Source organism: Calonectris borealis, chromosome 4 (genome assembly GCF_964195595.1).
Source record: "Calonectris borealis chromosome 4, bCalBor7.hap1.2, whole genome shotgun sequence".
Classification (NCBI taxonomy): domain Eukaryota; kingdom Metazoa; phylum Chordata; class Aves; order Procellariiformes; family Procellariidae; genus Calonectris; species Calonectris borealis.
The window spans coordinates 31,055,242-31,070,972 of record NC_134315.1 but is presented as its reverse complement, the minus strand read 5'-3'; the positions used below and the strand labels follow the sequence as shown (position 1 = coordinate 31,070,972).

Genomic DNA, 15,731 nt, shown 5'->3' with positions numbered 1-15,731 from the left:
TGTTTTTTGGGAGCCCTTACAAGCTCCTGGAGTAGAAAAAGGGACCTCTTTGAGATGGGTGGTGGAGAGCTTTTCTGCTTCTGTTGAGAAGAAAACGCTGTAAACTTTTGACATGCAGATCTCACTTGATGATTATACAGAGGACATGGTTTTGGCCAAGAGCCAAGCCAAATCCTGTTGTGATCACTACGTAGCATTGGGCAGGCCCTGTACGAAAGTGGAACAAACTGGAGTTTATCTTTCAGAAAAACAAACAGAAATACCCCCTCAAAATTCAGCAGTTCCATCGTCTTGCCCTACGTATCTGTTTGCTCTCCATCCCCAAAAGAGACCTCTCTGATGCCATCAGGAACTCAGCCCACCTCTAAGGTGAGTGACTACTTAGTCATGGTGTGTGGAAAGGACTTAGAGGAGAGAGAGAAAGAGAGAGAGAGGGAGGTACCAGGTGTGTTTGTGCAAAAAGAAACTGTAATCTGGAGACTGCTGCTATCAGTAAAAACCTGTAATTTGAGCTCCACCGTCCTTTTAGAGGTTTGTTGGTTGTAAAGCGGCGCTGCACATCTAACTTTCCATCTGGAGTGAAGATGCTGCTGTAGCATCCTTGGAGGATGCACCTTGTGAGGGGAGGCAGAAGGCTACAGCATGAAATGATCAAAACTCCAAATTGAACCTGCAAAATATACGATTTCATGAAACGTATAGCTAATCAACCAGCAACATCACAGCAACTTATAATTGCAGCTTGAAGTCTGTTACTAGTCACGCTATTTGTCTTTTATATCCCTGACTACTCTAAAAATGTGTCGGCATCACAAATCAGCATTATTCATCATAGTGCAGGTTCCCCAGGCCTTTTAGCCTGGGTCATAATCAAGTTTTCTGTGGTTTTTTTTTAAATATTAGGGATACAAGTATCTTATTTGCTCATTGTTTCTTTACTGTCCTCCTCAATATAAGTGTTTCTTTCGTATTGCTTACCGTTCTGGTTTTACAGGAGATTATCTTCTCCCTCCCCCTCCCTCCCTCCCGGGTGCGTACTTGCTTGAGCTGCAAGTGTGAGAGCACGGCTTTTCTATCAACAGTGCTGAAGCTCGTGCAGATACAACCTTTGCTGCAAAACCAATCCCACAGCATTTAGCGCAAGTGTGCCATTTCCTCCTCTCAGGCCATGATATGAATGTGGTCTTTCATATGTTACAACTGGAAACATTTGGGGGTTTCAATAGGATACACTTTTATGAACTTATGTGTCCCTTGCAGGTGGCACTGCTGTAGCACAGGGAACTTACTCTTTCCATTTCCCCTCACTCCTTCTAACCCATGTGTGAAGGCCAGGCAAGGTTGTTCCCTGGCATAATCTTGAACACTAAGAAAGATGCCTCATTAATGCATGTGCACACGCAGCGCTCCGCAGAAATGTGCCTGGTTAACATTAATGCTGCTGTCAGTAATGAGCTTTCTGGAAGACAGGATGCTCAGCCATGCTCAGAAGCACAGCACAGGCCATGCCTGGGGACATCCTTGTGGCGTTCAGCCCTAAGGCAGGCATGTGAATGGAGTCTGCCTTACTTTCTGTCCTGACGGGTTTTTTTTATGGAAGCTGAGCAAAGTATCATTCGTGAGTATGAACGTTTTGCTTGCTAGTGCACTTGTTTTGGCAACTGGGAAGACACCCACATATGCTTGCTCCCATTATAGGTAGCACCCACGGAGTGCAAGCAGATATATGGTCATGGACTACATGAGGATGCTGGGACAGAGGACATAGCCTCTGCAAGGTAACTGTTGCAATCTCATGGAGGTACAGAAATTTAGGCATCTAGTGCTAGCTGAGATGTCCCAGAATATTTGAGACATCCGCACAGAGCTGGCAGCAATGACGCAGGAACTACAGGAGGTCTGTGTCACGCTGGAGGCCAGGCGTCTCCAACGCTCGAGTGTCTGAAAGGGCACGAGAAGCCCAGCAGCTGAGTTGCATCCCTAAGCTGGGAGGTGACAATGAAAATATGATTCAGTCCTTGGTAAGTTGTTTTCTGTAGATAATCAGTGTTTGTCAATGGGAACATAATTCAGCCTGAATCAGGCATTATTTCAGGATTTTTGGTTGCCTTTCTGCCTTCTGTTGTGGAAAGAAACATCTCTGTTATGTAGTTATGATGAGAGCTATTATCTACGAGGCAATATCTGAGCCCACTCAGCAGGCCATGTAGACTACCTTAATGCCTGAGTAACGATGCAAATATTGCAAACCAAGGCTTCCTGCAATACACTGTTTTGAAATAATAATAATAATAATAAGAGGATTTGTCTTGCTGATTTGCAGAAGGGCTGCGTTCCCAGCTAGTTTAAAGGTTGTGGCTCGCCTTGTCCCCTCAGGGACAGCCATTTGGTTTTTGTTGGGGAAGATGGATGGTCCTGGTTCTCCCTTGGTCAGGTTGAGAGCTGAGCAAACACGCAGAGTCGATAGCCTCTTTCAGGCGGTTCCTTGCCTATGGATCGACACCGCTGCTTGCAGCCTCTCCTGTTTTCTGTCTCTCATCCCCTTCCCCCTCCCTGTCTCCATAAATATGACAAGCGGCGCTGCTTTATACAAACTCTTCTGCCACAGTGGAAACATCTGTAGCCTGAACACTCCTGCAGAAATGTCACTTGGGGGAATCGCTCTTCATTTTATGAGAAACCTCTCTTTCAAGCCCTCAGAGGGGCCGGGGCGGGAGGGGACGCTGGGTTTGACACTAGTTCTGTGTTGTTTTTCAGGGATTTTGCAGAAGAATGTTGTGTCTGATTTTGTGGATTGTCAAAATGAAGCCAGATGGCGGTGGATTAAGTGTAATGCTGCTTTGTTGTTCTTGGGTTCCCAACTGCGCTTCCCCTTGAGCAAGGGAGCCCTCCCCACACAGCAGCCCAGCCCCATGTGCCCCCAGCCACCCAGCGCCCCTTCCCGTGGGCTCCTGAGAACGCTGCCTTTGAGGGGGGGAGAGGGGAAGCTTTATTTTGGTGGGGACTGCTAATTAGAAACTGCTTACTTGACGTTTTTCATGCCTCGATTATTCACCAAGAGCCTGTTTGCTGTGCTCTCCATGCGACAAAATACGGGTATTTTGCAATTGTAGTAATTGGTTTGCTTGCCGAAGTGAAGTTGCTGGGTGAGCAGCTGAGCCAGTGAAGCCTGGTTTCTTACAGATTTGTGTCTGGTAGCTGGATTTCCTGATGTTTAGAAAGGCATGAGTTCAATTGAAGTGTTTCCCATGAGGCATTCAAGTATTTCCAGCCTTTTGTTGATTCTTCAGCGTCTAATAAGGGATGTATTTATGCCTCAACCTTCCTCTCCATGCAAATGCTTAATGGGGTCTCTTTCCTCCACCACTCTTCCTTATTTTCTTTATACTTATGGGCACATAATATCTTTGAGATCGTTATCCTTTGTCAACATTAGGGTACTGGAAGTAGCCACTGGGCTCTGAAGATACAGAGGGAGGCAGGCAGGCAGGCACAGACAGAGAAAGGTGTGATTGCCTCAACTTTGTTTCCCTAAGAAATTGGGTTAAGAATAAATTATTAATTAGGGAGAAGGTGAATTTAAAGATGCAATGCTGAGTATTCTCTAGTTTCTTAATTAGAAGTAGACAGGCAGACAAATTTCCTCTTAAAAGTATCGTGCTTCTTTATACCCTCTCGCTCGGCTTGAAGACCTTTTTTTTTTTTTCCAGGATAGCTTTTGACAGCTCAGGTTACAGGGCACTGTCCTGTCACTCACCCAGAGCCTCGTGAGGGCTGCTCAAGTTCTGCCTCTTGTGCTCAGCACCTACAGACCAGTGCAATTCCACCCAGCTTATGAAAACACCAGCAAAAGATGCTGTAGGCTTTTTCTTTCAGACTGCAGCATCATTTCAACCATAAGCTTAATACTTCCAATTTAATTTACTCCTCCATGATCTTTCATTGCACTTTCAGTTTAAACCAGCAAATTTTATTTTGTAACAAATCTGCACTTCTTCATATAGACCAGCAAAGGTCTGTTCCAAGTTTGTCATAAAGTCCTTGGGCCTGGAAAGCATTCTGACAATAACCTGCTGCCTTGATAATTGAGGAGAAACCACAAGCCAAGTCAGTGTTGCTGCTTTGTTGTGCCCTGTCATGTTCTTCCCTAGGATAGCTTCTCAGCTGCTCAGAAATTTGAAAGTCAGCTGTACTTCACAACTGTTCAGAGCTTTTTAGCCTTCTTCAGCAAGTCGCCATCCCCTATCTTTGTTGAGAGTCAGCCTTTCCAGCACAACTGTCATGTCATACACAAAGCCCTGTGCAGATCCATGTAATGTTGAGTAGTTCTGGATTTCCTTGTGCAGAGCTGATCTCCTGATCTCAGCTGCTTAGCTTGCAAATTCTTTGATGTGCAGACTGTCTGCGTGGCTTGCACAGCACAGTCTACCCTGACAGTGTTTAGCAAAAGAAATTGGGGGAGGAGAGGGGCTGCAATTAAGGTAATGTTTGCTTTTATATTACATGTTGTTATAGTGAAGAATATAGATAGCCTTAAGCTAGTCGCCGTCTCCAAAACATAAGTCATGACAATTTTATAGTGACCAGTTATTACCAAGATGCTCAGAAAGACTGGGGTTTCCTAATCTTCAGTTCAGTGACTTTAGAGATAAATTTTTCCTGATTCTTGAGGAGATACCCTGGTGATGTAAAGGAAATTTTTCAAAGAATTTGAGTCCTAGTACTCAGCTTGTAACCTCTGCATTTCACCTTCTGCCTTGGTGGTCCAGCGGGGGCGGCCCCAACATCAATTCTGAGTGTACTTTCATCTTCCTTGTACTACACTGCACAGTCCGGAAGGTATAAATTAGACATATTCAAGGGTTCCACTAATGTGCTTAGTCTATTTTAAGCAGAAAATTCACTAATGATATATTTTCTGTTGAGCAGAAGTAAGTTTGGATGTGCTTTTGTTTTTGTTTATTCTCAGAAGTATTTTTCATTTATAGTGAGAGCTTCTCCCCCTCAAATACTTCTCCTGTTTTTCTTTACTGTATCCTGTTGTTATATTCCCTTTGGAAGGCCTTTCAGAGAATATTTTTTTACAGATTCTAAAAACTTCCTTCCTGGCATTTGCATTCTCTCTTCAGATGTCAAAATCAAAGATAATGGTCCATTGCTGGTGTTTTGGAAAGGGAGGGGTAGGCAAGGGAGTTTGCAGTCTCTGCACACTCGGCAAGTCAACGTACTTTACGTGCGGTGTGAGGGACTTAGTGTGTACCAACAGTAGTTCACTGTTAGCCAGAACAAGGAGGAGACATTGAAATTCAAAGCAAGCATTTTGAAAATTGTCAGTATTTTCTGATCCATTTCCCCACATACAAAGCAAACAGATCTCCCAAGGAACTTTGTGAACATGGTGCAAATCTAAATACGAATGGCGATTTTGTCCACGGGGCATGAATATAGACTTGTTCTATCAGCAGCAGGGATACGTGTCAGGGATGCTCTGAACAACTGCTTCAGCCTGAAGCCTTTGACAGATAATAGCAACCCCATTCATATACGCTTAGTAAGTACCTTGTATAGTGTAAGCTCTTAGCACCAGTTCCCCAGCAAAGCAGCAAGAGGTAAGGTTGGTGGCAGGAAGCACGGGTACGCCAACATTGAACCTGTGGAGATTTGGGTTCAAATCTCCATCATGTCATATACAGAAATAGTTTGGTGGCTTTGCTGTCCCAGATCTGGAATGTTTCAGCATATGTGGGCTACAGAGGCCTAAAACCACAACAGCAAAATGTTCTTATGTCAATGTTATCAACTGAGATTCAAGCAGCGGAGGTGTGCTGGAAGTGCTTTTCAAAAAGCTTCTGTGCCATATGCCTGGGTCAGGCTTTGGTTTTCACCTTTTTAGCAGTTAAGGATGCTCAATACAGATTATCCGAGTATAATTATGCTAGAAAAAGCACACAAAATGTTCGCTGAAGACATCATCAGGCACTGAAAGCTGAGTTTAAGGTTTTGCAATGTCAAATAAGTCTTATCTTCTCTAGTTTGCTGAAGAGCTTTTTGTGGTTCTGCTGCAGGCCATAATATACGGAAAGGGGAAGTGCATTACGACACCGACCCAATAGTATGAGATTTGTAAGTCAGCTAAATGGACATTCTTAATTTCTTTTAATCAGTTTTTGATGGCGTTGCCACTTCTAAGGCATTTCATAGTACAATGCATAAAAAATAAATGTTTTCTCAAGGAGCTCTTGTTTGGAATGATACTTAAGCATTCACATTGTGGACTGCAGAAAAAATCAATAATAATAATAATAATAATCTTTCCATTAGAAACTGTTCAAATTTCATTCAACTTCTTGTTGAATTTTATATATATGTATGCATTATATATATATATTATACAGTTATATATCCATTTGTTACGGTTTTTGAAAACATGCAAAAGCTGAATTTTCCAGTGTGAAAAACAAGTATAGTCAAACAAACAGATTCACAAGCATCAAATCTAAAGAATCCTGTTTTGCTGTAGATTCAAGAGTGCTGTGAACTCCAGGAGGAGATTTTCCTGCTGTTTGGACATTTAAGACTTCTTTCCCATGTTAGGAATGGGAGCTTTGCATTTTAGTAAGACATGCTCAGTGAGAGTTTTCTCCTGGTGAAAATGCTATCGGTCTTTCATCTCCACCTGCTTTCACCAAACTTCTTTAATTGCTGTTGAAAGCCCTTCAAGTGCTTGAATCCAAAAGTCATTGTGGGTTCTGGGAGATTGACAGGTACACAAGCACAGTTACATGAGCTGCTGGAAATTTTAAATGTGTTTTCTGCGTTACAGAGCGAGGGCAGAAGCCCGTGAAAGGCCAGGGCTTGTGCTACGTGGGGAGGGTCAGCAAACCAGCTGCTCTTCTAGCCACCGTTTTTAGACTTCTGGGTTTGAAAGTAGATCACTTAAGGATAATGTAGCACTTATTCATTTGAGCTTTAGGTTACACCTCTGAGCTGAATGTCTTCTTTCATCACCATCTCCCAGTTTGCAATGGGCATTGCTAAGGAAGTTCTCTGTGGGTATGTGTAACACGTTACATACTTAATTTGCACATATGTAAATATGTTTGTGTGTCCTTTACATACAAAACTTTTGTTTCTGATGTAATCTATACTCTATGCATTGCATGCTCCCTTGAATAAATGAATTAGCAATTTAAGCAATTGGCATGTAAAAGGAGTTGTGCTTAGACTGATGCTTAACTCATTTAGTAAAACGAAGAGAGGTTATTTGCAAGATGTGCACTATCCCCTGTTTGCTGAGCTTGCTGAGTCAGCAACACTCTATGCCTCAATCTCCAAGCGATAATATGTTCAGCTTGAAGGGGCTGGGCTGCTCAGGAGCTGGTGTATTGAAAACATCTCAGTGACCCCTTCCTACGTGTTCTGTCCCACCAGCTGATACCTTTTGTGGGGTTTTTTTGTGGATATACTAGAACTTACAGTGAGTGTTACCAAAGGATACCTGAAAGCACATCATTTTTCCAGTTGTAGCAATTAGTCTAATAAAAGATACAACCTTTCCACACAGGAGAAGATCCCTTACCTCTCTGAGATAAAAGCAGAGGCCCCATAGCATCCTGACTCGAATTCACATCTTTGCAAGTTCCTATGGTATGCATGGGAGTAAGCATACTGCATAAAATGGGTCCTGGTTTTCTTTAGCTAGATTGCACTGGGTTTAAACGCTTTAAGGGACAATCCAGTGCTCAGTGCAGTCAGTGGGGGCTCAGTGAAACCTGCTTCCCCAAAGCATTTTGTCCTCTTATGAAAAGGCACGTACCAGGGCGGCGAGCGGGCGCGTCTGAGATGGCCGTGGGCCCTGGCACGGTCCCTGCCTGTTCCCAGCAAGGCTCTGCAGAGCTTCGTAGTTTGTGCTGTGTGAAAACAAGCAGCTACAAGTGGGTAACTGTCAGACTTGTGCAGATGTTAATGCATTTCTTCCTCGTGTGTGAAACACATCTGCGTCTCTTCAAAGACTTTCCATGACTGGCTCAGGCCAGCGCTGACCCCGTGACTGCAAGGTATTGCAAGTATCGCAGCAGACCGCGAGTCACTGACGGTGCCTGTGTGACCTAAGTGGAGTACTTGCACTGATATTAAAAATTGCATTTGCTGAATTATATTGCAAAGCCACCTGCAAAAACAGGACACAGACACAGAAAGAACAATGCTGAATGCTATTATTTAAATAGTGCTGCAGATACAGTATCCCAGCCAGCCTATGTCAGCATCCCATGGGTCAGCACAAAATATCTCTGTTGGTTTTGGACTGGCTACATACCACGGAGCAAAACCGTGTACTGGCTTGAAATATATGCAGTACTAAATGACAGAGAGGTTGAATAGGTGTGGCGGGCGACAAAAAGTCTTGACTATTAGGAACTGCCACAACTGTATTTAAAGTAACAACACACAGAAGGGGGTTAAGAAAGTAAATGTGGTTCAAATTCACCATGTCAGGAACAAATAAAATCAGCGTGGTAGAGGATCTAAAGAGAAATGCATTTGGAAACGCTTATATGCTGAAACTGGGAGTCTGGGTAATAAGTAAGAGGAACTGGAATTTCTCAATAATCAAGATAAATTCAACTTAATTGTCTCATCAGGTTTCAGTGCTAGAGGGACCGGTACGTCAGAATATTGTAGAAGCTGTTTAAGCAGGCTAAGGGAGATAAAAGAAATTGTGTGAGAGGAATGACTTTGTGTATGACCCAGTGACTTACATCTGCGTAACTTAGAACTGGGAAGTGCAGGATCTTAAGAAATGCAGTGCAATATGCTGATTACCAAAGCCCAGGAAAAAGCAGTGGTGATATTATAAGTCACTGAACTGAATCTGAAGACAGGATGAGCTACTACTGCATGTGGGAAGAGAACCGTGTAATTACAGGGAACTTTATTTCGGAGACTTGCTGAAGGTTTCATTTAGCTACCTGTGAAACATCACTAGAGTGGCGTTAAATACTGGATGATAGTTCTATGAAACAGATGTTGTCAAACCTGGCGTGGAAGAATTCTGCTTTTGGGCAGCCTGATAATAGATAAAAATGAATATATCCACTAGACTGGAAATCAGGGGTTGTCTCAGGAAGAAGTAATCTTGACCTGATTGCATTCAGTATAGTTGAAGAGAAAACAATCCCAAACAGTAATATTTATACATTCTGTTTTGAAAAGGCCAATTTCCCAAAGCCAAGGACAGCCCTTACTAAAATTGACTGGGAAGAGAAATGTAAGAATGAAAACTGCAAGTTTTTCAAGAAGAGTTTGATAACTGGGCAAAACGTTGTTAAGACAAGATGTGTGGCAAAAGAAGACAGAAAGTAGAAATGTGCTTACACATATGTATACATGTGTTTAAATAGGTATATATTTGTCCACACATACCTGTATATAGGCCTATATATGTATACCTATAGACACATATGTAGGCATGAATATGCACAGTACTTATTTTTAAATATATAAATATATAAATATTATATTTAAATAAACTGTGTGGCTGTATTTTGGAAAAAAGGGCTCGAGAAAAAAGAGATCGATATCCATTGATATTTATATGTTATGAAGTATGGAAATTACTAGCAAAGGCTAAAACAAAATCTAATCTTGGCAAGCAAATGGTGTTCTGGAGGAGTTTTTAATTTACGTAAGGAAAAAAAACGTGGCAATGGTGTAGGCCCAGCAAGGGTTGAAGGTACTAAAACTCTTAATAAAAAAAGCAGAGATAGCTGAAATGTTCAGAAAATATTTCCGGTTTATGTTTGGAAAGAAACAAGATGATGTACATATATCATGTGAGGATGATGAATTCTTTTCCAGCCCATCTGTAATTAAGAGAATGTTAGACAATACCGGCTTCAGGAAAACATTTTTAAAGCTACCTGTATAACCTGTAGCTATGCATCCTAAAAATTTTTTTTTAAAAATTGCTTAGGCAATTGTCTGGTCCACTGATGTGAACTTTTAATAAATTTGGGGATATTGGAGAAATTTGCGAAGACTGAAAACATGCTCATTTCTTTGCCAATGTCTTAAAGGCACAAACAGGATAATTCTGGTAATGGTAGGGCAGCTAGCCTGACCTCACTTCCAGTAAAATAACAGAGAAGCTGATATGGGAATTCAAGTAATAAAGAACAGGAATATTATTAGTGGCAGCCAATGATGTTTTCATTGAACACGGGTCTTGTCAGGTAAGCTTGGCTTGCTTTTTTATGTAAGATTACCTGCTTGGTTAATAAAGTAACTATATTGGCATAATAGACCCTGAAAGTATTCAGCTTGGTATTCTAACATAATTTGATCAAAAATGAAGCATTTACATTCTTGTGTAAGCACATGTCAAGTGGCTAAGAACTGGTGTATCAAAAGCTGTTGATGCAGAATCACATTAAAAAGGATATTTCTAGTGAGATTCTAGTGCCAGATCAGGACTCAGCCCGTTTTTGCTAACGTTCACTTCTTGGTTTTGCAGGAAAAATATTGGATCACTCACTGACCATACATGGTGCTATAGAAAAGGGAATCTGAATTGCCTAAAAAGTGGAGTTCAGACCAAACAAAGAGTGCTTTAATACAGCCAAATGCAAAATTATAAACCTGGAAACAGGGACATGTAGCATATCTACAGAAATGGAGAAGATAGCTTAGGAAAAAAATAGAGACTTTTGAAAGATAACATGCAAGAAGTCAGGCAAGATGACCTCCATCTCTCTTCTAATCTTGAACTTTGTGAACTGCTCCCAGGATATAAACCTGGATGTGAAAGTTAATTCAAGGATGGACTGCGCATGCTACGTATTTGTACATGCTTGTAGTAGAAACATTTTACTCCACCTTAAACAATTCCCTTTACTGTGTATAACAAAGTATGGGAGAATTAATGAGATGCTCTTTATGCCAGAGACTTCCTTGGTAATTAGGAGTAAGTCACTTAATTTCTGTGCCTCGGTTTGTCCACTCCTAGAGAGTGAACCCAGCTTTCCTCAGCCCCTCCCTCCACGCTGGAGAGACCTCTGGGAGGTACTATGCGAAAGTATTCTTCCAAAAAGGCACAGGTAATCCGAAAACTGGGGTGGGGCACAGGATTGATGTTTCTAACGGATCAGAGAGCTTCCATCCCGCAGAAGGTATTCACGTTACCTTGGTCAGCAATCCACCCATACTGTGAACCTTGACGAGATAAATATAATTGTCCTGAGGTTGGTTATGTAACGAGCTTGCTTTGCAGTTTAACTAATGAATGTGCTGAGAGCCCAGATTTATCTTTTAACTTGAACAATTTCTCCCAAGGGAAAACAGAGAGCCTGGCTATCTGTAATATTACCCTCTCCCAACAGCCAGAGTGATTTGGCCACTTGAATGTTTGTTTTGCTTATGTACGTACAGCTCATGTGTTCACAGATCATTTTGGAGGAGGTGGAAGAACCCCGAGCTTCACTTGAGATTGTACAGCTGGGTCTGTGGGCTTTCCCAGTCAGAGCCCCTCCTGACAGATGCCATGCGAGCTCTTTGGTGGGATGATTTTGTTGCTGGTATGGCACAAATTGCTGTTTTGTTTTTTTTCCCAGTAGGGCCATATTTAATTCTGTGCTCTCGCAGCCCGTGAAAGCTGTCCATTTCAGAAAACAGTAGTTGTAAGCCTGGTACTATTATTGGTTCATTAATTGAGTACAAGAGATTATTTTAATCGTGTGGTTTTAGTTTCTTCATTATGCTCCTGTTCTCTTTCTCAGGAGTCTTCTAGAAAATGTAAAGGTACAGGATACAGAAGATACAGTAAACTTTTCCGACAACGGAAACATGACTTTCCAGAGTAACATACACTGTGTAAGATCCTTGCTATCTCTAAACTGCACCAAGTAGGTCAACTTTGGAAGTCAACATCCTACTTAAACTGTCACACTGTACAGAATTGCTGGTTTAACATTGGTGATTAATGACTGCAGAGTCCATAGTCTCATTTCCAAGCAGACTGTCAGTGGCACTCGGTAGTCCCCGGAGAGTCCATAGTACAAATGCTTGGCAGTCTTTCCTTTTACATTTTGTGATCCAATTCAGATTGCTGATCTTCCACAAAGAGGAAACATGGAGAGGGAACTGACATGAAAACACTGGCCTTCATTCTGGAGTCATTTCTAAACTTTTTTCCCCCCTAGAATTTGTTCCTATTCTCTGGTATGCCTCTACAAGCTGAGGCATATATTGGGCACAATCCCACGTGAGAACATTGAATCAAATGCCCACACCAAATGTGGATGTGGCCTACAATCACGGAGGTTGGGGGAGACAGTTTCATCCTGGGGGACCCCATCTCCTCCTGTCTGGTCTGTCCCCATCACCCTGACCAGTGACCCACAGCTCTTGATGCTCCTTCCCTGGCTCCCCCTTCTCGCTGCTCCTCCACTAAGGCAGAGTGCCAGCCAGGGCCACCTGCCCTCCACCTCCTGGTCCCCATCCTACCGTCCACCCCTGGGGGTCAGGGACATATTTTACCATTGTGGGGACATCACAGAAATATTCAACAGCTCTGGAGATTCCTTGTGTGCTTGAAAGAGACAGCATAGCTCAGCCCCCTGCCAGATCTGTGTGGACAGGAATGTAACATGCACCAGAGACAGGTCTTTTATTTCCTTTTTTGCAAGCAGTCTGCCGGCTTTCCCGGACCAGGGGCTGGAAGAGAGGGCTGAGCGGCAGGCAAAGAGCTGACCTGCCCCCCGCCTCATCTGCTCCGGCTTCACAGGGCTTCACAGGAGGCTGCACGGGCCTCTGTGTTTCCAGGACACGGTGATCTTTTCAACCCAACGCAGATGGCATCCATTACAATATTATCACCTAACATTTGATTATTACAATTTCCCATAATTTGACTTGACTAATCTTGTAACTTAGCTTGCACAGCATGTACCGGCAATGGTTGCGATATATACTGAAATAATTTAGTTGAAGTAAATAAATGAGTAGGCCTAATACAATAGTGGTTATGGCATGTTGTCCTCCTGGAAATAATTTCAGCAGTAGTGAAATTACATGGAATATCTGCAACTGGAAAGGCTTGTCCCTATACCTGTATTTGCATAGGTTGAGACAAACTGTACAAATTTGTTTTAAAAATTAAACAGAGCTAAATATGCAACTTTTTCGCCTCCAACGTATGAAGCTATACCAGGGAATTAGAAGTTTATCAAGCAGGTGTCATTGTGCCAGTCAGATCTAAGAGATGCTGCTGTCATTGCGATGCAAAAGAATGAATCTTAGTAGGAAAATACTCTCACTTTTTTGTGCTGTTGGTGAAGAAAATCTGCCAGAGCTTTAGCCAGCTGCAGGCAAAGGAGGGAATGTGTAAATAATGCAGTGCACAGGCTGTAGTTCAGGGGAAATCCTTCTATGTTGCTGCCCAGCACATGAAAGGCAGGTTAAGCATAGGACCTTCCATCAACAGGTACAGCTCGCTAGCTCTTTTGTTCAGAGACGATAAATAACTCACCTTCTGGGGAAAGAATTTGCCTGGTATGTGTAAGGAAGTATTAACGCCATATTCCAGAGTGAAGAATTTGGACAGGAATGAGTGCCCAAGAGGGCTGTTCGGGTGAGCAAGAGAGTGGAGAGCCTTTCTTCTGAGCAGAGACTTACAGAATTTGAGTGGGAAGGAAAATAGGAAAACATGTCATGAGATGGGAAAGGCTATTTAAGCAAGCCAGTGACATTAGCGTGAGAACAAATGAGTTTGAACTGGCCCTTAGTCTGGAAACTTAGAAAAGCCTCCCGGCAGTGGGAGGGGGCGAAAACTTGGCTAGCTTCTAAAATGGAATTTAAGTCTGTAACTGAGAGTGTCTGATGTGGTCACCTGTGACAGCAGGGCTCTGGGCTTTCTGATCTAGGGCGATCAGCCTCGGAGAGACCTCCCATGCGATGAAGGATTTAAACACACGCTTCACTCTGTGGGGATGTATTTGCTAATGTTTAAGCTTCTGTAGCTTAAGCATGTTTTTAAAAGTACATTGCATATGCATGGTTCAATTTTGCAGACGGCTGACGCATGAGGCTTGCATATCTGGCCTTGTGACTGCCGTGGACATCTGGTCCCGTGCGGGCTGTGTCTCTCCGTATTGCACCCGTCCCGGGGGCAGAGCAGCAGCACTTCAGCACTGCACAGTGCCCCAGCTCCAGCACGGCACAGCCGGCACACACCTGGGTTTTGGGCAACTGTGCACAGAGCATCGGCAGGCTGGCTTGGCGGGGACCCATCCCAGGTTTCCTCGAGCAACTCGGAGGAGAGGTGCTGTGCTGTCAGGGCAGGAAAGGCAAACACTACTGCAAACAAGCATCCATCAGGCTAAGGGCGTGACTGTCACACTCGCTGGTAGGACTTGACAGGTCCCTTGATGGTTTCTTAAAATAAATATTTAACAAGGGATTTTATAATCACAAGTAGCAAGTATGCTTTTAAAATGTTTGAAGGGAAACAAATTTGTGTAAGAATGAATTGGAGGCCAAGACCTGGTAGCCAAAGATGTTTATATCAGAGGCTGGAGATTTCCTTCCACCTGTTTTCGGCACATACTGCAGTTGCTTGCTTCGAGTCCATCTCCGAAGCTGCCTTGCTTCCTGAATAACACTTCCTTCCTTAGGAGCAAATGCTTATGATGGCTGAAGTCATTGCATTTATTAGTGATTCACGTAGTTGGAAGATCAGGGTTTCTTTTCCTCCACTGAAAATATTTTTAGAAAAAAAGATCTTTTTTGCTGCCGCTGCTTTCATAATTAACATTCATGCTCAGCTATTGCATTACAGTGCAGCAGTACACCACCTTATCTGCAGTACAACTTCTTACCCCTTTCTTGGGTACTTTTTAAACTGAAAATTACTGGATAAGATGGTTTAAAGCAGTCTTTATTTTGCAATGTTCAGAAAATTAGCAGATCTTGTATTTTCAGCCAGCTGATTCTGGAGTTTACAGATTGCTCTTACATGGTTCAAGTCTTCACCGCCTATTTCAAGTGTGCAGCAAAAAGGTAAAGATCCAGCTTCCAAAGCATGGACTCGAGGTTAGAGCTTGCAGGCCTCATCTTCCTTTTCCAAGGGGAAAGCCAATGTGAATCTTTCTTCTTGAAGCAATATTTAAGATGGTCCACTTGACTTTATTAAATTTGAACCATGTTGATTGCAAGGCTGAAAGAAGAAAAGAAATGCAAGGAAGAGCCAAACTGAAAATGAACTTTGGTATATGCCGGAAAGAAAAGTAAAAGCTTCGAATTACACTGTTGTCTGAGCAGCCTGCACATGCTTATCTGCCTGCGAGAGAAACGACAGGGAGGGTGTGGTTTCTAAACCTTAAATTGCTCAGGTTTATGCAATTGAGCTTTTCTTTGTACCTTCTGTCATGCCATAGGCTTCCCCGTCTGACAGGGCCGTCGGCTGCTCTCTGCCTGCAGAGACGGGGCTGAAGGCTGAGTGCGGTGCCCCTGCCCGGCAGTGCCTGCCCAAGCCCGGCGATTTTACATCTGCAGGACCCCGCCAGCAGTGGATGAGAGACACGGTAAAGCCAGACACGTAAGTTTAAAGGCTTGTACTGTTTTTTGTGCTGTTCTCGCTTTTACTCTTCAGTTGGGTGCGAGTTGTACCAGAGGAGCAAAGGTAGAAGGAAATGCTCCGGCAAACAAACCAGCCCCGGTTTGCAGCAGGAGGGAGT

The 15,731-nt window shown here is 43.1% G+C and overlaps 1 long non-coding RNA gene across 1 annotated transcript; it reads left to right on the top strand.

Annotated features, from left to right (window-relative positions):
• The first annotated feature begins 346 nt into the window (after window positions 1–346).
• On the top strand, window positions 347–15,527 carry LOC142082445 (uncharacterized). Its single transcript, XR_012673708.1, has 3 exons — window positions 347–369; window positions 1,699–1,778; window positions 15,432–15,527. It is a non-coding gene; the product is annotated as an uncharacterized LOC142082445 (long non-coding RNA).
• The last annotated feature ends 204 nt before the right edge of the window (window positions 15,528–15,731 follow it).